Source organism: Peromyscus eremicus, chromosome 20 (genome assembly GCF_949786415.1).
Source record: "Peromyscus eremicus chromosome 20, PerEre_H2_v1, whole genome shotgun sequence".
NCBI classification, from domain to species: Eukaryota; Metazoa; Chordata; class Mammalia; order Rodentia; family Cricetidae; genus Peromyscus; species Peromyscus eremicus.
The window spans coordinates 16,827,459-16,852,688 of record NC_081436.1 but is presented as its reverse complement, the minus strand read 5'-3'; the positions used below and the strand labels follow the sequence as shown (position 1 = coordinate 16,852,688).

The 25,230-nt window shown below is 49.3% G+C and overlaps 1 protein-coding gene across 1 annotated transcript in view; it reads left to right on the top strand.

Annotated features, from left to right (window-relative positions):
• The window catches only part of Tbc1d22a (TBC1 domain family member 22A), a 303,265-nt gene that overhangs the window by 252,210 nt on the left and 25,825 nt on the right, over positions 1-25,230 (top strand). The window lies entirely within an intron of this gene.

Below are 25,230 nucleotides of genomic sequence, written 5' to 3'. Positions count from 1 at the left end.
GAGCTGGTGGCACTTGGCTGGCATCATGAGCCCCCACCCAGGCTCCCTGAGCCATGTGCCCTCACCAGTGTGACACTGGAGGGCCTGGTGTAACCTCCAGCTCCCAGTCTTTTTCACAGGGCCTGAGAGCTGCTAGAGACTGTTCTAGATAAGAAACCACATGGCCTGTGCTCCCATGACGACAGTCACCTGGTGGCTGTGTGATTTGGGATACATCACTTAACCTCCCTGTGCAAGTTTCCCTACTGGCTTGACAGTAAAGCTGTTAAAGAGCGCACTTGTCAGAGGCCTTGTTAGTCGTATATCCTGCCACCTTTGTGTTCCATCCAGGAAACTGCATGTGTCCAAGTTCCCAGATCCTGGACTACCTGAGTGCCCCCAAGAGGTGGCCCAGGTATTGTGAGGACTGTTGACCCTTCCCAGATGCTTTCTGCTATCACTAAGGCGTCAGAGATCCTTGAATCCAGCTTGTAAGGCCTAGTGGCCAAAGCCCTTGCTGGGTAGGGTGGGGTGGTCTAGGGTACAGCAAAGAAGACACCAGCATGGTAGGGACAGGACTCTGTCCTGTCTGTGGTCACTCTCTTCCACCTCACTCTCTGGCCACCCAGCTCTCGATAGACTAGTTGGCCCTGTGGTCCCAAGTTCCCAGTATGGTAACTCGAGGCAACTTGGTGGTCTTGTTCCTCAACCCTAAGCTTCTCAGATGACTCTGAGCTCCCTGCTTCCCATCTGATGACTGTTGGAGGGGTCGGTAAAGTCCCACATAGTCACACAGTCCTGCTCAGACCCCAGGGGTGACAGTTGGTTTTAGTGTCCATTTGCCACAAATTAGAATGACCTGTGTAGGGAGCCTCACCTGAAGAACTGTCGTGATTGCCTCAACTGATGCGTGAGGACCCACCCTGAGTGAAGGTTGCACTTTCTGGTGGCAGCACAAGTAAGGGCCCAACAGATGGAAGGCCTGTGACATCCTCATCTGTGATGGAAGGTGAGGGTGTTGGCCAGGGGAAGGAGCTGCCAGTAGGACCTTTGGTTTGGCAGACAGAGACCAGCCTGCCCACTGGGCCACAGTGTTTGAGGTACACGGGACATGAGGCTGTCCTCCTCAGTTGCTGCCCTTGTCATTACAGAACTCAGTTGTCCTGTGGGTTGCTCCATATGCTGGCTGGGGTCCTAGGCTGGCCAGCACTCCAGGCTTCCTTGTCTAGCCTCGTCTACATGGTTTAGAAGTGGTTGAGATGTGTTGGCTCCTTGCCCCACTAGGCGTATGCAAGGTTGCTGGCCTGCCTGGCCCTTCTTGCTGCATCCTGAGAACATGGAGGCTCTAAGGAAGGTGACTTCCCCTGTCACCAAGTGATTCAGAGGAATGCTTGAATGCTCAGCTCTATGTCCCAGTACACTTGTTTGTCACCAGGAAGCTCTGGGAAGCAGGGCTGGCTGTACAGGCACCTGCCTGGCCCTTCAGCCCAACTGCCTGTCTATGGAAGAGAGAAGGGCCCTGCTTTCTTGGTGTACAGTGGCCGCTCAGTGTACTGGCCGGTGTGTTGGGTTCCTACTGGACAATATGCACTCCTGGCCTGACTGGTTCCCAGGAGCCTCCAGGAGAACTTGTCCCAGACTCAGATTGCTGCCTGTCTTCCTGGGGGTCAGAGGTCTCAGCTGAGCTAGCCTCTCAGGTTACTGCCACCTTGAATCTGGCCTTTCAGGATGGACAACCATGTCTAAGGGGGCTCTAGGCAGACTTTGCTGTCTTCTGGGCTAGGCCAGCATAGGATTATAGGATAAAAGGTAGTAGAGAACTCACGTTATGCACAACCATGTGTTTAGTGAAGCTATCCCCTCAATACTACAACAGTACCTCTGCAGCCTCCTGGAAAGACCCTTGATCACGTGTACTCAGCATGGCCTGCTCCAGACTTGTGTTCATGAGCCACCTTCAGTAAGGGACTGTCGTCTGTTCTTTCCCCACACACTGGGGGCTCAGACCAAACTAGGAACATTGGTCATGTGCTCATGGGCGCAGCCTTTATCTTGTGAAGATATGTAGTGAAGTGTCACGTGTGCATGTGGTCAGAGCAGGACCTAAGCCCTTGAGAGGTGATCAAAAGGAATGTGCAGCTACTAGACACTGGGAGTGGCTGGGGCCACTGTGGCTGTATGTATGATAGACAGGGCCCCTGGCATCCTGACAGGCTGCTGTGACAGCATCCTCTGCTCTTGCTCAGGCTGCCTGATTTCAGCACTCCCTTGTTTAAGAGGTGCGTTTGCTGTTTGGCTGGAAGTGCACTGTTGTGATTATGGGTTCACTTTGAGAGGCTGAGTACAGTGTGTTACTGGCCTCCTCTGTGGGTGTCCGCCTCCTCCTTCTCTCCTCCTCCTCCTCACATAGCCAGTGCAGAGTGTGGGTGCTGCCTGCATTCCAGCCCTGCAGCCCTGCAGTTTGGGTGTGGATGGGGAGGACAGGGAGCCACAGGGTAGATTTTCTCCTGTGCTAGAATAAAGTGGTGCCTTGATGTCCTAGAGGCTGGAAAGAGTGTGTGCCATGAACCCAGTGTGTGCTGTGCAGAACTGAATTCAATTAAATGAAGAACCCTGGGGTCCTGGTGAGTGCAAGGGATTGTGGTTGCCACTGTGATATTTTAGGACTTGATTCTGCCCTGTGGATGGGGTGGGGTGAGCCTCTGGCAGTGGGGTGTTCCTGGCAATGGCTGCCACAGTCCCTGCTTTGTTCACTGGGGTCTGTCATGTAGGCAGTAATGTGTTCCTGCCTGTCATTTCCCTAGGAGCAGGATTGTGCTTGAGGAGGAAGCAGACCCAGAGCAAGGCAGGCACTGGCCTATAGGCCAGAACGGGGGCGAGGGGTGGCAGCTGGGGTGCTGCCCATGGGCTGGTTCTGTAGCTGTGGTGGGCTGTCTGGGGAATGTGGGACAGGTAGGAATTCAGGCTGGGCTTGGGGCCTTTGGACCCTGAGTAGAGGCACCTCCCTGAGGGAATATTCATGGCTTGGTGTGCAAGGATTTGTACACTACATGAAGGCAGACACATCCCTTGCCATCTCTATCTCTGGTGCCCCTCAGGACATTACCCACAATGCCCATAGACTCTGCTAGCCAGTGAGGTCCAGCATTTCTGTCTGTCCTTCTTCAACCAGATTTTTAAGGGGTCTTCAGAGCTTTAAGGAGCTCCAGGGTGTAGAATGTCTTGTATCCCACTGGGGACCACTTGTCCCTCTTTGCTTTCCTTGTTTTCTGTGGGGTTGTTTTGCAGTAAGTGGCCTTGGGAGTGAGGAGAAGGAAGCCTGTGCCTTCCTTCAGTGGCTGCTGTTCCCACCAGGACACATGACCACATAAGCCCCAAAGGGCTGGCTGCAGTGTGACACACAATCAGAAGCCTTGAATGGGCTGCATAGCTAAGACATGGACCGTGTAGGACCCCATGCAAGACTGCTGATACCTCCTTCGGAGTCATTGTGTGCACATCTTGGCCCACAATGCTGGTGCTGAGGCGCTAGATGCTGGCTTTCCTGGCCTTTGGACTGCATGAAGTGCAGTGTTGTAAAATGTGCTTTGCCTTATGACTGACTTCTGAGATTTCTAGTCAGGGTTCATGGAGGTTTTGACTACAATCCATCCAGCCACCCTCTCATCCTCCCTGCCTCCAGAGCCTGGCACGCTTGTGCTTAGCCCAGACAGGGTTGGCTGTGTCTGGCCAACCTCCAGAAACAGCTGGCCCAGAGGAGTAGTCAGCAATATGTGGGTGAGCTTCTACCTGTGGAAGGAGTAGGACCTTTATTCTCGGTCTTCAGGATGGAAGCTCTGTAGAAACAGGAGGTGACAGCCACCTACAGTGTGGTTTTAGATGTAGTGTAGTTTGATGGACAGTCATGGGTCTTTCTGTGGACCTGAGCTGCTCTGGAGCCTGCAGGCTTGGTGGTCTGTGTACAGTTCTTGTAGATAAGCACACTGCTGTGCCTGTTGCTGCATGGCCACCAGCCTCACTGAGAAGCAGCACCTGTGTGCACATAGTGAGTGCTGTCTAGAGCCTGAGAAACAGCAGGGGACAGGATGAGGGACAGTACCCTACTTCTGGAAGCAGCATTCCATGTCAAATCCATGCCTGCCTGGATAGGCCCTGTTCCTAGTGGCACTAGAAGGACGCACAGGTTCAGCCAGTCTGTAGGGTATGACCTGGTATCTCCCCTTGCTCTCCTTTGGATCTCTGGTAGAGATCTGGGGCACCTGTGGCTGCTCAGTGAGAAACTAGGACAGGTGAGGGCAGTTCTGGGTGTGGGCTCCAGCCTGTGTGCTGTCCCTTATCGCCTCAATCTCCATCCACGTTTTTTTTCATTTGCTCAGTAATCACTCCCAGAGCCCTGTTTGGCTCAGTTCTGTGTCTACCCTGGAGGGCAGCTCACGCTGGGAGTAGCTTGGGAGTGAGGGGGCTGCTCCTCTGGGGGCAGCTTGGGACTCTCCACAATGGGAACCTGGAGTGGGGACAGGGTAGAGAAATGAGATTGGGCAATGAGGGGTAGCAGGAGAGAGGACAGAATAGCATTGCCGTTGTGGATGGATCTGGTGACTACTATCTTGCAAAAGGTTTGCAGGCTTTGGGGACAGGAGAGAGGGAAGGCAGACAGGGATATCTCCTTGACAATGGACCTTGTACCCAGGACAAGGAACATCAAGGTTCAGCAGGGGAAGGGTGACCAGATAGGCACATTGGAAAGTGGACCAAGGATATCCCACAGCAAAGGTATGTGGAGGCAGCGGCAGTGAGGCTGAGGGAAGAGCCTGTTGGGACAAGATGGAAACAATGGAAGGAGCTACAGGGCAGAAGGAAGCAGCCTTTCCAGGAGAGCCAGTGGGTAGAAGAGACAGCTAAATTATGAAGAGCCTAAAAGCCACAGTAGACGGACAGGGGCTTAACCATGAAAGGGAGCTGGGCAGTGGCCACTCAAGTGAGGGGAAAGCATGTTTGCACAGTTGCTCCATGGGTGAGTCAGTGTGGATCCTGTGTGGTTCATGCATCAATTCTGCATTGGGGTTGCCTCCTCTGCTTAGAGTCCAGAAGCACCTCTGAGATGGATGGCAGACAGGTAGCCTCGATGGTACAGGACCTCAGACCTTTCTGTGGTGCTGAGTGGTAGCCATGAATGTACCATCTTGGAAGACATGAAGCGTGCACTTTTCTACCTGTGTGAAACATCCGGAGGAGTGAAGCAGAGCTCCTGCAGGAGGAAACCAAGCCTGTTTCATCTGGATAAAATGTTGTCACTGGGAGTCTGGGAGGGGCTGAGAAACTCTGGGTAGAAATTAATTTTCAACAGAGATGCATCTTCTTCTCAAGCTGGTACAACATTTACAGAAACAAGTCATCCAGCCTCAGTCCAAATGAAAGCCTTCAGAGTCAAAGTAGCCATCCCACGTAGACTGCCTTCCCCAATGTATTGGTGAAATTGTTAAGGCCACTCCACGTAGTTAAAAGGGAGATTTATTTAGTGGGTAACTTACAAATGAAGGAATAGGTAGGTGGCGGGTTCTGGAAAAGACGCAGCGCAGTCCGGCAGTGTTCTTTGGAGAACTCTCCTTGGTCTACCTCTATCGTCCAGGTCCAGGAAAAAAGAGAGTGCACGCAGTGCATCCCGATCTCGGGTCTTCAGGGCCCTCCCTCCCTTGGCCCTGCCTTGTAGGCTTGATAGTTACTGAAGCCTCAATGGGGGTTGGAACTTCCAGACCAAAGCTGGAATGGCTACCCACTACACCAATGAAGTGCTTTAAAACAGATACCAACAAGCTGAGAGTAGATGATCAAGCTCCAAAAATAACACAGGTCAAGGTGAAGATGATCTGGAGTTTCAGAAAGGGTTTTAAACATGAAACATGGCTGGTGCCAGGCTTGTAAATAGATGTAAAGCTAAAGTGATTTTATTTAAAACTTTCCAAAAGAAAACAAGCCCACCTTTAGCTCAAAAAGAGGAAAAATGGGGTCCGTTTGTAACAATAAAGAAATTAATAAGTGAAAATGAATGGGTTAGAAATTAGAGGATGCTGGGCAGTGGTGGCGCACGCCTTTAATCCCAGCACTCGGGAGGCAGAGCCAGGCGGATCTCTTTGAGTTTGAGGCCAGCCTGGTCTACAAAGCGAGTTCCAGAAAAGGCGCAAAACTACTACACAGAGAAACCCTGTCTCGAAAAACCAAAAAACAAACAAACAACAACAAAACAACAACAAAAAAAAACAAAACAAGAAATCAGAGGATGCCCTATGACCAGCCCACAATAGGAGCCTTAGTCCCTCAATCCCTAATGGGCATGGCCCCTGATTTTCTATTGAGAAAGGATGTTCCATGCATCTCTTGTCAGGATTATGTGGGGAGCCTGCCCTGGGTGCCTTTCCTTCCTCTGTTCTCTAAAATCTGATAAGAAACACTAGGGTGTACCACATGTGTGAGTAGTCCAGGTATGTTGGCACAAGACACATCCTAGTTATTACCTTTAGCACCCACAGACTAGGTCAAAAGCTATGTTCCCAGATGCCAGCCAAGGGGTAACCTCTTTCCCACATACTGTTGATGTGACGTTCTGACAATAAGCTAAAGGCAGAGTCACAGGATCTCCTACAAGGCACAAATAGCTTTTCCCAAATGTAAGAGAAAGAAAACAAGTCAATTGCTCAGCAAGTAGAAGTAGCCATGCTTTCTTAGAGTGCTGAGAGATGTCTGAAACCCACAGCCTTCAGCCCTAGAGAGTGATAGAAACAGGCATGCACATCATATCTGTAGTGTGGGGAGCAGCGTTGGAAGGCTTGCTTTCCCCCTACGTGCACACATGTGCACATGCAAACTGGATATTTCAGACCCATGAACTCTTCAGAGTAGGCCAGCAGTAGAATCAGCTTGTGCCCTGAAGGCACATGCTTCTCCCTACTGAGGCCCACCTCCTGTATAAATAGCTGGAATGGGGCCAGGGGAAGCAGGCCTAGTAAAGGGGAGTCAGAGACCCTTCCCTCAAGTGGGAGCCTAGAACCCTGGCCGGGAATAAGGACCCACAGGCAGGCCAGGGCTCCTGGGTTCTTGCTTGTCTGAGGTGTAGCTGAGTGGAACAAGAGTTGGAGTCTCTTCCAGAAGCACATGCTACAGCTCACTCAGCACACATTTAGGGTTGGATTTACATTACTTTTGTGGCACTTAATACTATAATGTTGGTTTTTAACTGACGAGATTCCCCAGGGGAAGGTATCTCCCTAGATTATTCTGAGCACGTGCAGACAGCTTAAATGTTTGTCTAAAGTGTCACAAATTAAAGGGCAGGTGAGAATCAGAAATAGCTTTTTTCTTTTCTTTTTTTTTTTTTTTTTTTTTTTTTGACTGTTCTCAACTGGGACTATAGCACATTCTGTGTCCTTAATATACAAAGAATCTACACAGAGAACTAATAAAAAGGAAATGTCCTCATGGAAAATGGATGAAGACACTCAGAGCTGTCAGACCTGCCACTAAAGAATTATGCAACTGTTTAGAAAATGCAAAATATCTTCCAGTCATTAATATAGAACTGAAAATTAACACAGGTGATACCTGTCTGCAAGCAGCACTTTGTGAAATGGAGATCAGCAGGTGTGTAGCGGAGCAGGCTGTGCACTGCCCCTCCTGGAGGCCGGGGTATAGAGCCTTTCTGGAGACCTCCCAGAAGTTCAAATCCAGGGCTGACATCTGACCCAGCACTAGCCAGGGAGTGATCCAGGGAGAACAGGTTAGTTGCAGTCTGAAGGGTCAGAGGCAGGTCTCCAAGCCACATGAATTGCTCTTTGGAATACTTTGTAACTACCCAAACCTGGTCTTAAGTAGCCTTCATGGTTTAGGACTGCTGGACATTTTTCTGTGGAGAAACTTGGTCCAGAATTGCATTCCTCCACATAGGAACAGCGGCACAAAGACAAACCCAGATTGGCTTGTGTTTAAAGCACAGAGAAGACTGAACAAAACAAGCCACAGTGTGGGTGATATTCAGTTTAGGTTAGTGGTGTCTGGATAATTTTAGTATCTTGTTTGACCCTTTTTCTTCTTCTGACCAATATGCATAGCTGTAATTTTCTAACCAGGGCAGTGTCCAGCTTCAGGGCAGCCCCTGTTCTGTGAGTTCATGGCTCAGGGCAGGTATTAGGGATGCTGGACTCTGAGCCCACAGCCTTCTTGGGATGCAGTGCAGAAGGCAGGCATGTGAACACATGCACAGAATTTACTAATGGAACTAAGGTAAGGCATATGCCGCATTCTTCTGGGGACCTCGGTGTTCACAGATGCCTGTGTATAATGACACAAAGGGATGTGATTCTGTCTGAATCACAGGGGAGAGATTGGGAGGCAGAGTGAGAGTAGGGTGGGGGCAAGTGAATGTTGCAGTTCCCCCACAGAGCCCAAGCCACATGAAGCACTGGGGTGGCTCTTTGGTAGCCACTGTGAAGAAACTTCTGGAAGTCTTGCCCTAGTCCATGGATGACTGTCAAGGCTGTGTATGTCATACTCCCTGTGCCAGGCTTCTTCCTGGTGTCATTAGTGTCCCTTCTGCAGAGAATTGTAAGAAGTCATTTCTGAGAAACGGGTATGGGATCTTTATACAGATGGATCAAACCTCAACACATCACCTTCAAGTCCCCTCTCTGGGCCACACCCCAGAGCCCAGCTCTTCTTTGAGACCCATCCAAAGACCTTTCCCCCTCCCGGCTCCATTCCTGAATCATTAGCTTCCTTAAGTACCCAGACCTCAGAGGGAACTCTTGTAAGAAGCCACTGGAAGACTATAGAAGCAACATTCTCTTCTCCCTCTGTGTGATCTCCTGCCTCACCCCACCCTCACCCTGCCACCCAGTCTCTCCCCTGTGATTCAGAAGGGATCAAATCCTGTATGTCATTATACACAGGCAAGGTGGATGACATGTGTGTGTGTGTGTGTGTTGGTCCCGGCAGACCTGCATCTGCATGGTCTTGCTGGCAAGGCCTTCCAGCATCTCTGTGGATGGGCCACTGCTGCCTTGGTCCTCAGGCCTAGCCCAGCTGATTATTCTGAGGTCCTGTCCTGCCTCCTGGGCCATCTAGTGGACTTGAAGCAGCATGCAGCCTTCTGTCCAGTAGCTAACTGGACATGTGAATAGCTACTGTGGACTAACGGTTTTATACAGGTTGATGTCTTACCCAATGTACCCTTGACGCAGCAAATGTCACAAAATGCCAAACTAAAGATCAGTTGTCTTCATTGTTTCCAGACATTTTAAGGACAAAATTGGTCAATTGAAAAGGGATCTTGGAAATGGATTGTTATTTCTTCCTTTGCTCTGGCAGGTAGCTGTAAAGTGAGATGGGGGGTGGGTAGAGCAGCCTGTGGTGCTATGTGAATAGGGTTCCTGTGCTGTATGTAGTGTGTGTTGTTCTGTCTGGCTAGTGCACTCTAGTGTAGTGAGGGTTGCTGTGGAGGACTTATGTGCTTTAGTTTGGGTGTGCTGATATGTGGGGCTGTTGCTCTGTAGTGTGGTTGGTATGTTGCTGTGCAGGGCTTGTATTCTGAAGTTTGGGTGTGTTACTGTATGGACTTAGTGCACTGCAGTGTGGTAGGTGTGTTGTGTGGGGTTCATGTGCTGTAGTGTGGGTGTGGTGCTGTGAGGCTTGTGTATTATAGTGTGGGTGTGTTGCCATGAGGCTTCTGTGCTGTAGTGTGGATGTATTGCTGTGGGGCTTGTGTGATTGCCTGTGTTTTAGTTACTTTAACTTCTTGAACAGGACCCTGGGGCCCAGCTTTTAGCTTGCCATGTCCTGATGGGATATAGTGAAATGCATGAGGAACACTACTCTTACTGTCTGGACTTGTACCAGATCAGTTGTGGATACTTCCTGGCCTCAGGCATCTCTGCAGAGAGAGGACAGATTCCTAGACCAAATGGAGAGGACAGGACCACTGGAATGATTGGACCCCACTGGCAGGTGGGCTGTGGTCTGCAACAAGGCAGACTAAAAGTGAGATGGGACAGTGATGGTGTTGATGGTCAGGAAGAGGGGCTCATGCAGAGCTAAGGGGCAGCAGGCCTTCCCTGAGTGTGTGGGCTGGGCAGGCTACAGTAGATCCTGCATGCACCCAGGCTGCAGACAGTAGGCCCTGCATGTCTGGGTGTGGGGTCTGGGCATTCTGTATACAGCAGACCTTGCACACACCCAGGCTGGCTTCATGCAGCCATTTCTGCTCCTCTGTCTACCACTTGCCCACTGGTGGATCTTCAGGGTCTAGGGACATGCGGGAAGGATGGCACAGCAGCAGAGGTGGGGGTCAGGCACTGCAGTGTCCTCCAGAGGAGAGGGCCAGGGCACTGAGGAGATAGCATGTCCAGGAGAAGCTGTGGGGGCGGCTTTCAGTAGAGCAAGGAGCAGTTGGTGAAGGCGGGAGCTCTGAGCAGAGGCCCTGCAGCCTTTCTGCAGTGTTTCTGGTGAGTGGTGAACCAGCTGTGGTGAAGGAGGTAGAAGAATGTATAGAACAGGAAGACTGTAGGAGCTGGGCCCAGATGTGGTGGGGCACATGGCGGGGCAGTGGCCAGAGGCTGAGGGGACAGGCTGCTCAGCCCCATGGCATGGCAGAGAGAGATGGGTTTGAATTCACTGGAGAACCATCTGAGAGGACAGTGAGTAGACATAGGCTGGTAAGTTCTAGGCCACAGAGCAGAACCGAGCCTGTGACTGCAGGATTCCCAACTGAGCACCTGAAGGAGTGTGGGGGCAGGGAAAGGGCCAGAGTAACCACAGGGCCTACTGGAGAGAAGGGTCCGGCCAAGCCTTAGGTATAGTAGAGGGCTGGGAATGTTTGTGTTCAGGGAAAGAGCCTGGAGACAGGTAGGGGGAGACACTCACCCCCCCTTTCACTCCAACCCCCCTCGCATGCACAGGAGATCCAGCTTCAGGTAGACTTCTCAGCATTAAGCAAGGCCTGCTTCCTTCAGGGTCAACTCCCAGCTCCTTGTATTTAGGGGACAGCCATTCCCCAGAGCTTGCCATCCCAAACTCACTTTACACTTATGGGAACAGGCTTTCACACGAACGGGCAAACTGAGTGTGTCATCCGCCCCCCCCCCCCCCGCCCCCTTGTCCTCCCCGCTTCCCCTACCTCCCAGTGCCCTGTGCCTGTGTAGAGTGTTTGTTTCCTGGTCTGCACATTCAAATACAGGCAGTAATTTTCTTTTCAGACCTCAGAAGATGTGACCTCCTTATTAAGCCCTACTGCTCATTATGGTAATGGCAGCAGGCATTGAAGATCTGAGCCCTTTCCAAGGGAAGTGTCCTGTGGGCTACAAAGTTGAATAGCAACTTTCTTATCAGGAGAAGTGATTAAAGGCTGAAGATGAGGTGTGAAGAAAGATGAAAGGAGCAGATTGTGGGCCTGGTGCCTTACAGGATCTTAAGTTCAAGGAGAGGAGTAATGAGCGCTCCTTCCCGTGGCTCAGTTGACGCAAGGAAAACATGGGCCACAGCACAAGAATACCCTCCTTGCTGCTGCAGGATGTGACTTGTGAGGATGGCTTGAAGGCCTGTGGGAGGTCTGTACCAGGCTTCACAGCCCTAACTAGCTTGAGAATGCTTTGTGTCATAGTAGCTGCAGGAGGACATGCCATGGAAGAGGAGCAGAGCCCAAGCACAGCTCTGGAGCAGTGCTAGCAAGCCTTAGCCTGGGGCTTGCTGTTCAGGAGCATGGCAGCACTGATACCAGGGATCCTTTTTCCTGCGTATGTGGAGGTCCACAGAGAGAGGCAGGATAGTGAGGGGATGTTCTGCTATGCCTGTATTTCTAATCTGAGAAGAAAGGGCTCAGCCTGCAGCTTCTTCATGAACATGAACACACACGCATGCGCTCAGACACACACACACACACAAAGTGCCTATGTGGATATATAGACAAGTGAATGAATACATGCATTCACACAGAGCACACATACATATATGCATACAACCGTATGTGTCCATATATTGACACAGTGTACATATACACACACCAGCAGATAAGTATGCACACATGGGGACATGTATCCACAAGCACACATGCACACCCTTAGTATTTCTTAGGAAACAAGGTATGGAAAATGTTGATGTTCTTTTTCTTTTAAAACAAACCCTTTCCCTTTACAAATGGGAAATTCTTGCTGAAACAGTCATAAAGAAAACTGCTTGCCTGTCTACAATTTGTTTGTATTTTCTTTGGTACGATAACTCCTTGTGCTTTAGTTATTTAGTTATTATGTCTTCAAGAGACATTTGGCTTTCACGAGAGGCCAGCCCACTCTTTCTCTTTTCATAAGGGAAGGTAATGTGCTTGTGTATGGGAAGGAAGAACCTGTTTCATGGCCCTTCACCAAATGCCATGTGGCAGTGGCTATGTGTTCTCTAGAGCCATGGGAGGCACTTGAGGCCACCCATGGGCAGAGCTGACTGAGGTACCTGGTGACCCTTCTGTTTGGGACATACAGTCTTCACCTTTGCCCTGATTTACCCACCCACCCTTCCCCACCCCTCTGCCTTCCTCATTCCCTCAGTTTCTTCCTGTTTCCTAGAGGGCCATGGCCTGGAAAGAGGCACAGCAAGTGGCTGGTTGAAGGAGGAGCTGCCTGTCCCCATCCCAGTTCTGGAGTTCCTACCCCCCTCCCCACCCCACAGTACCCCCCTAACCCCAGCAGCACCCTCTCTGTAGTCACCTACCATGGAGAGGTCTGAGGGCTGTCAGTTCAGGCTTACCCTGTAAGAAATGAACCCACAGGCAGTTCTCAGCGAAAGAAGTGGAAGTCTAGCAACTGCACAAAATCAATTTGAGTCCCATGACTATGCTCAGACACACCTACATATTTCATTAAGTCATTTTTCTGTGTTGGATTTTATCTTTTCTGGGGGATGTGCAGCTACAGCTTCAGCCCACATGGCCTGGCCATAGCCGGGTTAACGGTCAACACAGACACTTGAAACACATGAGGTGGTTGTTCAAGGTGGTCAGATGTCAGTGCACCTCCAGAGCACATGGGAAAGCTCAGTGCTTCCAGAGTCATGATTGCCAGGAGGTATAGTAGGTAAAGAAGTGTGAACATGGCCAGATAACCCTAAAGACCATCTGTGTATGCTTTGTGCCTGTGTCTATGCATGGGCTGCCCACTGAGGAGGCTGGGCTCAGTTTCCTATATCTGCTTACCAAGTCTGTCCTACCCCCTCTTAGACATGTTGCTAGGTTCTGTCACTGAGTGTTTCAGTGTGTACTGTGTCATGGCTTCATGTGAGTAGCAGTGAAAGTTTGAAGACTGTCTTAGGGTTTTATTGCTGTGAAGAAACACCATGACCATGACAACTCTTATAAGTGAAAACATTTAATTGGAACTGGCTTACAGTTCAGAGATTTAGTCTGTTATTGTCATGGCAGGAAGCATGGTGGCGTGCAGACAGATATGGTACTGGAGAGGTAGCTGAGAGTTCTACATCTGGATTCACAGGTAGCAGGAAGTGACAGTGTCACACTGGGCCTGGCTTGAGCATCTGAGACCTTAAAGCCCGCCCCTAGTAATACACTTCCTTCAAAAACACCACACTTACTCTAAAAAGGCCATACCTCTTAATAATGTCATTCCCTATGAACTTATGGGGGCCATTTCCTTTCAAACCACTACAAAGACTGTCAACCACTCAAATTCATTGGCTTTAGTGAAGAAGATCCCAAAATCTTCAGAGTGTGCCTGGTCTCCATGATGTAACCAGTTCTGCCCCACCATGCCCTCCCACCATGATTTTTCTACCTTGCCTCAGTCCTAAAAGCCATGGAGTTAGCTCACCAGGATCTGAAACTGTGAGCCAAATAATGCCTTTTATCTTTTAAGTTATTTTTCTCAAGTGTTTTGTCACAGTAATAGAAAGTTGGCTGACATGGACAATTGTTACAAGCAAGGCCATTGCTATGGTCACTTGACTACCTGCATGGAAGCCTTTGGGAACTGGTTTGCAGGAGGGCTTTGGAAAAGCCTGGAGAGGTAGGCTAGAGGTGCTTTAAGCAGAGCTTAGTGGGTGGTTCTCAAGGAAGTTCTGAAACTAGAATGTGGCCAAGAACTTGGAGAGTAAAAACTGCTCATGGGGTTCCAATGGGAAGGAAGACTGTTGGGAAGTAAACCCAAGGCCATTTATGTTATTAGTGGAGGGGAACTTGTCTGCATTTTATCTGTGCCTGGTGACTTTGCATAAAGCCGAACTGGGAAGAAATTCAAGACCACGGGCTTTGGTATAGGTATCGCTGGCTGCTTCTAGTTAGATTTGCAGTGAAGATGGTAAAAACAGAGGAGAAGGGTGTGCAAAACCTTGTAACTTGTCCAGAAGAGAAGTACATGTAAAGTTGAGAAAACTGCTGGCTAAAGGAATTAGTGACATCAGAAAAAAACGAAGGGCTTCGCAGGAGGACAGTAGGAAAGCTGCCTCTAGGGCATCTCAGGAATGGCAGGATCCTTCCTATGGCACTAAGAGTATAAAAGTATAAATACATTAAAAAAACTTTTCGTTGAGAAGGTCGTGCCACCCAGGTGCACTGTGCACACAGGACCACCTTGGAAGATTCCTTTCAGTGTTCTGGGAAGCCCAGGTGTGTAGGCTTTTGCAGCCTTGGTCTTAGGAGTCCTGGTTGCTGCTTGATATCACTGCAGACCTTAGCACCCTATGTGCTGCTGACTTTCTAGGCATGGTGAATGCAAGTGGAGGCTTCCACCCAGGTTTTAAATGAAATATTGGTAGTCCAGGTAAGCTACAACATCAGCATCCCCCCTCCCACACACACCAAAAGGTAACAGCATCATCCCCTCACACCAAAGGGTGACAGCATCATCCCTCCACACCAAAGGGTGACAGCATCATACCCCCACACCAAAGGGTAACAGCATCATCCCCCCACACCAAAGGGTGACAGCATCATCCCCCCACACCAAAGGGTGACAGCATCATCCCCCCACACCAAAGGGTAACAGCATCATCCTTCCATACCAAAGGGTAACAGTACCATCACCCTATACTGAAGGACAACAGCATCATTGCCCACACCAAAGGGTAACAGCATCATCCCCCACACTGAAGGGTAACACTACCATCACTCTACACTGAAGGACAACAGCATCATTCCCCAAAGGGCAACATGTGAAGCTGTGATGCCAAAGCTGTTAGATGCAGTGAAGACCCAAGGAAACTGGAGATGCCAGGAGTATGGTGTGTCTGCCGAGGAAAGCTTCAGACAGTGAACAGAACCATCCAAGTATGAAAGCCATGTGGTCAGTGGCTAACAGAGCTAGTGTGGGGCTTCCAGGCTCTTTGGAGCTCCTAGCCTACAACTAGGACTCTGAGTGCAGGTTTGAAGCTGCAGGGTTTGTTTGCAATGCTAGGTTTCAGTCCTCTTTTCTTCTTCTTCTTCTTCTTCTTCTTCTTCTTCTTCTTCTTCTTCTTCTTCTTCTTCTTCTTCTTCTTCTTTGCCTCATCTCTTGCTTTTGGGATGGAGTGTTTATGCTGTGTCATTGTGTGTTGCAGTTACAGCTCTCCATTTTGAGTTATATAGAGACTCAGCTAAGAATTTGCCTTTAGTCTCAGAGAAAACTTCACCTAGGTACTTGAGCTGAGCTTGAACCACTGAGTATTCTTGGTAATGGACTCAATACATCTTCAGTTTGAAATGGATATGAACTTTTAGGGGCCAGAGTAGAATGTTACAGCTTAAAATTGAAGTACCCCTACCTTTCCCCCTGTTCTCACCTTGGACAGCACATGGGATATGTGGGTTTGTACTCTATCATTACATTGCTATTTAAAAGGGTGTGTGTGGGGGCGGGTAGCACTCAGAATGTGGAGATGCTCAGCATTCATAAAGTACATCACCAATGGATCCACTGGTTGCATTTCATTTTGAGCCAAGCCATTGACCTCTGCATGGTAGAAATCAGTTTAGGTGGGGATTTCAACCTGACCTGGATGTAAGCATGTGACGACAAAGTGGCTGTTATGACCTTATGGCATTGCACATTTTCTTGAGATTTAGAAATAATAAATACCAAAAATGGAAATTAGCACATTTAGTTGATATCTGTAAAAAGCATATAGCCTGTATATTGGATTGTACATTCATGCAGTGGATGGTACTTGAACACAAATTGTAGGTTAGAACTGATCACTTCACAACAGCTCTAGGTGTGCACAAGATTGTAACCAGTTTTAAATTACTTACAGCTAAATTATGAAAATATTACCTTGTCCTTAAAAGAAAAAAAAAAAGTATTCACTGCAGAGTTTGGCTATGTTTTAGTACCTTAGGATAGAACTTTGGTACAGGAATGTAGTGGTTTGAATAAGAATAGCCCCCATAGGCGCATATGTTTGAATGCCTAGTCACCAGGGAGTGGAACTCTTTGATAGGAATAGGAGGTGTGGCTTTGTTGGAGGAAGCCCATCCTCAGCCCAGGTTCTCTCTCTGCCTGTGGATCAGGATGTAAAGGGCTCAGATACTACCTGTCTACATGCTGCCATGCTCCACTCCATCATGATAATGGACTAACCTCTGAAACTGTAAGCCAGTCCCCAGTTAAATGCTTTCTTTTATAAGAGTTGCCTTAGTCATTCTGTCTCTTTACAGCAATAGGAAAGTAATTAAGACAAAAGCTTGTACCAGAGACTGGGATATTGCTTTGACAGGCCTGACCATGCTGTTTGTTGGAGAAATATAGAAGACTTTGAGACTTTGGACTAGAAAAGTGGTTGGGTACTTTAAGCGGGACTTAGTGGGCCATCCTCCTAGGATCATGGAAGACAGCACTGAGGACAATTTGCCCAACTAAATAAGTTTCAGAGTGGAAGTTTATTAGTAGTTGGCTAGAGACCATTCTTGTGATTTTTTTGTTTTGTTTTGTTTTGTAAGACAGGGTTTCTCTGTGTAGCTTTGTGCCTCTCCTGGAACTCACTTGGTAGCCCAGGCTGGCCTCGAACTCACAGAGATCCGCCTGGCTCTGCCTCCCGAGTGCTGGGATTAAAGGCGTGCGTCACCACCACCCGGCCCATTCTTGTGATATTTTAGCAAAGAAAGTGGGTGCTTTTTGTCATTGTCCTAAAAATCTGCCTGAGACTAAATTGAAGAGTTTTGGATTAATGACATTGGCAGAGGAAATTTCAAGACAGCCTAGTATTGACCATGCCGTGTGGTTATTAGTAGTCATTCTTACACAGATCTGTGATGAAAAGGTGCAAATGGGGCAAGGAGAAATACAAAACGCTCAGTATGAGGAGAAAGAGCACTGGGAAAGATGACATTGGAGCCAAGCCTTGTGCTCAAGGGATAAAATGCTTAAAGAAAAGCTGGATGCCAAATGGAATAAAAGGTGATAACCTCAGGGCAAGATCCAGCCCAGGTAAGCTTCCAACCTGTGGAAAGGAATTAAAAGATAGCTTAAGCAGTGAAGGGAACCATCGACAACTGAAAACTGGTGCAAATTGAACTTATAGAGGGGGCCAAGTTTCAGCCCTAGCAAGCAGCAGAATTTGGCAGCTTCTGCCTCATTCTGGCCTCATGGTTCTAACTTTAGAGTCAAGGATACAAGAAAAGGGTTGTGGAATCTCCCTCCACAGCTAAGGGAAACCATTAAGGCCAGGCCTGTGTCAGGGATATGTACCTGCATGGAGGCCCAGAGAGGCCATTATGTGAAGCTGTGAAGGTGAAGCCTGAATTGTGTTGGAGATCCCAAAGCCATGGGATACCTGCCAAGGAGAATTGCTAATAGGTGTGGAGCCAGCCTACGAGAGAGAAGTGTGTTGCAGTCAACAAAGCTGAAAGGAGTTGGCAATCTCAAGAGCACTTCGACATCAGACATGGAGATGCATAATGTTTGCCCTGCTGGTTTTCAGTCTTGCTTTGGTCCAGTGTTTCTTCATTATGATCCATTTCCTTCCCTTTGGAATGGTAATGTACTGTGACACTGAATGTTGGAAGTATGTGATCTACATTTTGTTTTTGATTTTACAGGGAGTTATAGTTAAGAGAATGTTGTGAGTCTTGAGAAGACTTGAGAAGAGACTTTAGACTTTGAAGCAGTCTTGAGATTGAAAGTCTGTGGGGACTTTTGAAGTTGGGCTGAATACATTTTTGCATTATGATGTGGCTACAAGCCTATGGGGGCCAGGGAGTGGAATGTGGTAGTTTGGATAAGAATGGTCCTCAAGGTAAAAGGGCCATACCAGCTGTGGCCTGGCCATACTGGGGTCTCAGAGCTGTGCTTGCTGTGATGCCAAGGATCTGCCACATGTGTGACAGATTGGGCTGTGAGTCCTGATTTTCATTTCTACTCTCAGGTGCCTATGAAATGCCAGACACAGGTGTACATTGCTTAGTCATAATGCACATTCAACACCATCAACAGGCAATTCCATCATTGTGTGAAATCACACTTTGTAGTTGCACAGACTGAGATGGTTGTGACATCACTGAGTAGTATAATCTTATGGTGCCATTGTCATGTATGTAGTCCATCACTGACTGACATATTGTATGGTCTGGTTGTAATTTCAGTTTCCCTAACAGAACTGAATTTTAGAAAATGACTGTGGCTGTGTGGAGTATCATAGGACAGTCCTCCATGGGAAGTGACTGTGGCTGTGCGGAGTGTCATGGGATAGTCCTCCTTAGAAAGGGACTGGCTGTGCGGAGTGTCATGGGATAGTCCTCCTTAGAAAGGGACTGTGACTGTGTGGAGTATCATGGGATAGTCTTCCTTAGAAAGGGACTGTGACTGTGTGGAGTAGCTTGGGGACAGCCTTCCTTGGAATGGGACTGTGGCTGTGTGGAGTATCTTAAGGACAGCTCTCCAAGAGCATGGCAGCCCCTATGTGCAGCGCCTCACTGTGGTCCCTGCGCCTCCATCTGGAGCTCTGGTCTGGGGCTGGCAGGTGGCAAGGAGTGCAGGGGGCTTCAGCCATGCCACCTGGAACATGGCCTGTGCCTGTGACATTGTGGGCTGTGGACGAGTCCTGTTTCAGACAGCAGCAGCCGAGGCCAGCTGCAGTTCTTCCGGTCCTGTGTCTCCCTGCAGGCCTCCATGAACTCATGGGTGGTTTCCTCAGACAGGTACATTTTCCTTCCTGCTCCCTTTTATAAAAGAGCTCATCTGGTGTGGGGTGAAGTTGGTATCTGGACCCCAGGACCCTTTTCCCTGGGCTGCTCCAGGTGCTTCAGAAGGGCCAGCCCAAGTCTGCATCAAAAGAAATGTGCCCTCAGGTGACACTGAGGGCAGCTGAATGTTCAAGACTTTACCAGCATCTCTCACTCATTTGCCTGTGAATTAATCTTACCATTAAGAAAAAAATTATACATACCATTTCAAATCATTAATTGAAAGGCCTTTATTATCTCATAAATGGTGTTTGATATCTAAGGCAGATGAACTTGGGGAAGCTTGCCTGCTTGGTCCTTGAAGAAATGTAATTACAACTTGGGCATTATTAAGATGTCCCTTCTCTGCTGTTACATGTCCCATTTTGCTTCTTTTTGTGGACACTGAGATAAGTCTGCCTTGAAAATAAAAATGGCACTGCCTTAGAGAAGTACTCCTGGAGTGCTGGTGGGCCTGCAGCCTGCAGGTTTCCTGAGACCCAAGGTCCCCTGCTGTCCTTGCAGGTTACTTGATGAAGCAGGACTCACCCAGAACACACTGACAGCATTTGGAGGATTCAGCCAACCTTGGTAGACACAGTCACTGACCTGCAAGGCTGAGAAGGAGAGGGCCTGAATTCTTAGGTCACCTGAGTGAAAAGCAGCTGGAAGAAACTGGCTGGACAGATGTGCAGTGTCACTCCAAACCCTGCATCGCTTCCTTGATTAGCAAATCCCTGGGCTTCTTGGTGGAGACCTGCTGGTACTGTCCTTATGCTCATTTGGCCACATCCAGAGAAGGAGCTCAGGCTGGGAGACAACCTCCTGGTCTCTGCTGGGGATGGGTAGCTAGCACCAAAGGGGCTGGTCATGCAGTGGAACCCCCCAGCTGGCGCCTCAGACTGGGTCAATTCCAGCCAGGGCATGTGTTCACTAACACCTCCATTCTCCTGCCTGCTGGCTCGCTGACTCTCTTGCCTACTCAGGCCTCAGGCAGCCTGCTGCTTTGGTGGCTAGACCCAGACATCTAAGCTGGCATTGTAGGAATCATTGCTGCCTCCTCCCAGTGGCTCTGAGATCCTGTTAGATTCATCCCTTCTGTCCTCCATCCTGGGAGAGTGGAACCTTTTCCCCATGGCTGCCACACAGGGCCAGCCTTCATGGCATTGGCCACCACTGAGCATCTTGGCAGGCTATAGAGAGAGCAAACCAGAAACCAAGCCCAGTGACCATAAAGCAAGTTAGGTGAGTACAGGAAGACAGCTACCATGGCCGAGTCAAGGATGTGATCAGCACGGGGCAGCATCAGTTGGAGAGAGAGTCCCACATGGAGGGCACTGAAGCTGCCAAGGTTCCAGAGCCAGGCTGGTTGTAGCAGGCTGTGCCTGTAGGCCTGTTGGCTGTCGGGGAGAAGTGAGGAGGACTCCCTCAGCACAGCTTCAGGAGTGTGCTTCATCTCTAGTTGGTGAGCAGTGCCCAGGACAGGCTCAGAGCAAACTATGGGAGAGGAAATAAGGAGGAAGCATCGGGAGGTAGTTCTCATTGTGTGACTAGTCCCATAGTACGTGTCCACTGAGTGCCGTCCCTGCAGCAGGCATGCACTAGGCCCATGTGCTGTGATCTCATATGATGATTGCTTTGACTGGATGGACAGGCAGGGACCATTTTGGGAGGTGGCACTTGTTGGTAGGAGTTGGCAGATTCTCACTAAGAGCCATGGAGGAGATGGTGGGTAGCGTTGAGAGTCTCAGATCTGCACTAACCAAGTGGAAATGGCTTGGTGACATGAAAGGCTCCAAAGACACAGGTACCAATGCCAGGCTTCTTCCACTGAGGTCCCTCCCTGAGCATTCTCTTCTACTGCCCTCCCCTCCCCTCCTCTCCTGGGCCCCCATGACCTGGTTAATGGACTTGGCTGCTTGGCATTGTAGGTAGGACCTCTTCCTACCTGGGTTATAGCCCTCAATGTATCCAGCACAATACTTTGACCAAAACTGTAGGGGAGTGGGGAATGTCAGTTGACTGTTCTCAGTTTGTCTGGAAATCGGGGTATATTTAGGGAGTGAAATACTCTCTGCTTTGGCTTGGCTAGGGGAGGCTTAGTTCAGTGTTAAGGGAAACCTGGGGTGCCAGACTGAAGACACATGTGTTCACTCCCCAAGCTTTAGACACTTCTCTGTGGGCCCTAAACAGCAGTTTACCCACTGTCCCCCTTGGACCTGGACAGTACTAAGAAAGATGAGCAGAGCCCTGAGGATGCTGCAGATGCCCGGGCCACAGAAGCCCTCAGTGGCAAGAGCTGCTGACACCCAGATTAATGGCTGTGGATGGCATACATGCCCTCCTGTCTGAATCTCTGCAGACCTGTCCCATCCAGTGCACAGTGCTGCTGAGTAACAAGTACCAGAGCAGGGTAGAGCAAGGAGTGGACACTTGTCACAGGGTTCTTGTTAATCTTCACTCGAGTCTAGCACAAAAGAATGAAATTAAATGAAATAGGGGGAGGTTCTGAGAGAGTCTTTGGGCTGAGTCACCATGTGTCTCCCATCCAAGAGGCCCTTGAGTTGTATGACATGCTCATTTTGTTACCCTAATTGCTTTGAGGATTTCCAGGGCAAATATGGCAGGATTTCTCAATCAGCTTTGGGGTGTTTGGTTTTTTTTATATAAAACACACAGAAGGAGTTGCATTGATTTTTAAATTCCTCATGCAAAGAAAAACTATTTGCTCTTCTGTGTTTAGTGTATAGGATTCTCAGTGTGGATGGCATGGTGGTGGGTTCCTCAGATCTGACATTGAGCCTCAGGCCCTTCACAGTAAGGGGCACTGCCCCTCAGCACAGAGCCCATTTCCCATCTTCCAGCCTCCACTGGGACAGCTTTTGCAGGGTCCGTGATGTCTCCCCTCAGCATCCTGAAGCTAGGGCCTGCTTCCCTCCATGCTTTTTCTCTGTAGCTGCTCAGAGCCAGGGAGCAGTCATAATAGCTGTGCTGGACAAATTCCAGCCCAGGCACCTTGTAGCTAGAGTTTTCCTGCCTGGCCCACAGTCAGGACAAATCTCTCTCACTTGCCAGTCCTACAGCCGCTCAGACCCGACCAAGTAAACACAGAGACTTATATTGGTTACAAACTGTATGGCCGTGGCAGGCTTCTTACTAACTGTTCTTACAGCTTAAATTAATCCATTTCCATTAATCTATACCTTGCCACATGGCTCGTGGCTTACCGGTATCTTCCCATGCTGTTTGTCATCGTGGTGGCTGGCAGTGTCTCTCTGACTCAGCCTTCCACTTCCTAGCTTTATTCTCCTCCTTGTCCCACCTATATTTCCTGCCTGGCCACTGGCCAATCAGTGATTTATTTATTGACCAATCAGCAACACACTTGACATACAGACCATCCCACAGCAGCACCTGGGACATCTGTGTCTTCCAGGTGCCTCTGGGCTGCATACCTGGGGTAAAGAACATTTGTACCAAGCCCAAGATGAAGTGGGAAGTGAGAGCCTTGGGTCCTAGCTGAAGGTGGGGTTCCACAAACTCAGAGGGGCTAGATAGAGCACTGCCTCTTCTGGCAGGGACTGGGTCCTGCTGCTGCTTCCCTGGCTTAGCCAGAGCTAAGTGCTTTCCTTATAGGGCTAAAGTTTCCACCTGCTGGTGAGGTATGCTGACATCCCTCTTAGGGGAGTCAAGAATGTCTTGAAGCATAATTGCCCATGGCTTGTCACCACCATGATCACTTGTCTGTCACCCAGTGAGCCCCCTAGTCCAGATACTTAAGGGGATCCCCAAGTAGAGAAAATCCCAGTGGTTACCTCATTCCTTGACAAGGAAAAATTCCTTGGAGTTACAGCCTGTCAAACAAGTACACCCAAACCTCAGTTTGTCTTGTATACCAGCTGAGGATGCATGGTCTGAGGCACCCAGGGGTGCAGGTGAGGCAGTAGGTGGTGATGAGCAGTAAGTATTGTGGAGAAAATTTGGGACCCTGTCTTCAGCCTCCAGCCCCGTTCCACCATTCTGGTTTTCTTCTCTGAGATGTATGAGCAGGTTTTGCCGAGGCTTGTCCTTTGAGTGCCTTCTCCTCTGGTCTTCTGAGTGTCCATCAGGCCTCCATGTGCTCCCAGTGCCATGTGTGTTAGTCACAGGCTTCTGGAACACCTCACCCTGGCCCTAGGAACCTGTAAATAACAAACAGCTGCTTCTCAAAGTCTGGAGGCTAGATGTCCAAGATCAGGGCTCTGGGGTCTGGGAGGCAAGGCCTTCTTCTTATGTCCTCAGTTGGCAGAAGGGGCAAGGTGTCTTTTGAGTCTTTTATTAGATTACTAAATCCTATGAAGACTCCTTCTGTAACCTCAAACCTTTCCCTGTTCTCATTCAGATTATAGTGAGACAGAATGGAAAAGGCCTGGCACTCCCGGTGCTTTCAGGATGGCCAGAGATGTCTGTGCAGTTAGGAGCCCCCTTCTCCATGACCTAGCTGATAATCACCACTACTCTACACCACGAGGATACCGCCTAGTGGCCATGCCACACCTCAGGACAGGGTAGATGTATGACAGGAATCAGGATTGGGACCATGCTGCCTCTTGTGCTGTACACTGACACTAGTCACCACCACTGCTAACTTATGCAGTGACTGGAACAACCTCTACCATCACTGTCATCACCACCACTTCATACTGCACTTCATGCAGATACTGTGATGACCACAGCTACCACTTCTGCTGTCATGGACCTGGTGGTGGTGGCCTTCAAGGCTTGCCAAAGAATGTGAGCACCTTTATCTTAGGACAGCTGAGTGCATACATACCAACCCATTGTGCACATGCAGATCAAAATGACATGTGCAGGTGTGGAGGTGGTGCAAACCTGGTGTCCAGAGCAGAGGACTGTCATTAGGAGGACAGTTGTCTGGAGCATGTGCCAACCAGCCCACCCCAACCTCTGTAGGCTTCGCTCCTCAGTCCTCAGGGAGCCAGACTGAGAACTCCACCCCTTTGTGCTACATTGTATCTGAGAGCTCCATCCCCTTGTGCTACAGTGTATCTGAGAGTTTCATCCCTTTGTGCTACAGTGTATCTGAGAACTCCACCCCTTTGTGCTACAGTGTATCTGAGAGCTCCACCCCCTTGTGCTACAGTGTTATCTGAGAACTCCACCCCTTTGTGCTACAGTGTATCTTAGAGCTCCATCCCCTTGTGCTACAGTGTGTCTGAGAGCTCCATCTCTTTGTCTACAGTGTGTCTGAGAGCTCCATCTCCTTGTGCTATACAGTGTATCTGAGAGCTCCATCTCCTTGTGCTATACAGTGTATCTGAGAGCTCCATCCCCTTGTGCTACAGTGTATCTGAGAGCTCCATCCTCTTGTGTTATACAGTGTATCTGAGAGCTCCATCCTCTTGTGCTATACAGTGTATCTGAGAGCTCCACCCCCTTGCGCTACAGTGTATCTGAGAGCTCCATCCCCTTGTCTACAGTGTATCTCAGAGCTCCATCTCCTTGTGCTACAGTGTATCTGAGAGCTCAATCTCCTTGTCTACAGTGTATCTCAGAGCTCCATCTCCTTGTGCTATGGTATAAGCCTTGGAATGATACTGCTTAGCCTCTTCATGACTTCTAGCCTGGCTAAACAGGCAGCACTGAGAGTCAAGAGCAGGTAACACAACAGGGAGTGACATCAGCCTTTTTGTGAGTTCTGACTGAATCGAGAATCTTCCTCCCTGAGGGGACATCTTGTTCATCGTAAACTCAGTCAACCCCTCCATCGTTGGCCCAGCCTGGATTGGAGCCCTTTGACTTGTTCGTTAGATGGCTGTGTTTATTTATCCATCACTATTTCACTTGGGTACAGTGACCTGAAACCTCTAAAGACAGGTTACCATAACCACATATTTGAGACAGAGTTTGCCCCTGGCATGAGCCATAGGTACCATGGTAGTCACAGCTTCCATTGCCTCATGAGTCAGGAATTTGCCTTGATTTCTGGTGTACTTTCTTGGATGAGTTGGCCCTAGATCTCCTTTGCTCAGGATGACCAGTTGCCCAGAGAGGCTGATCAGAGTGGCCTTGCA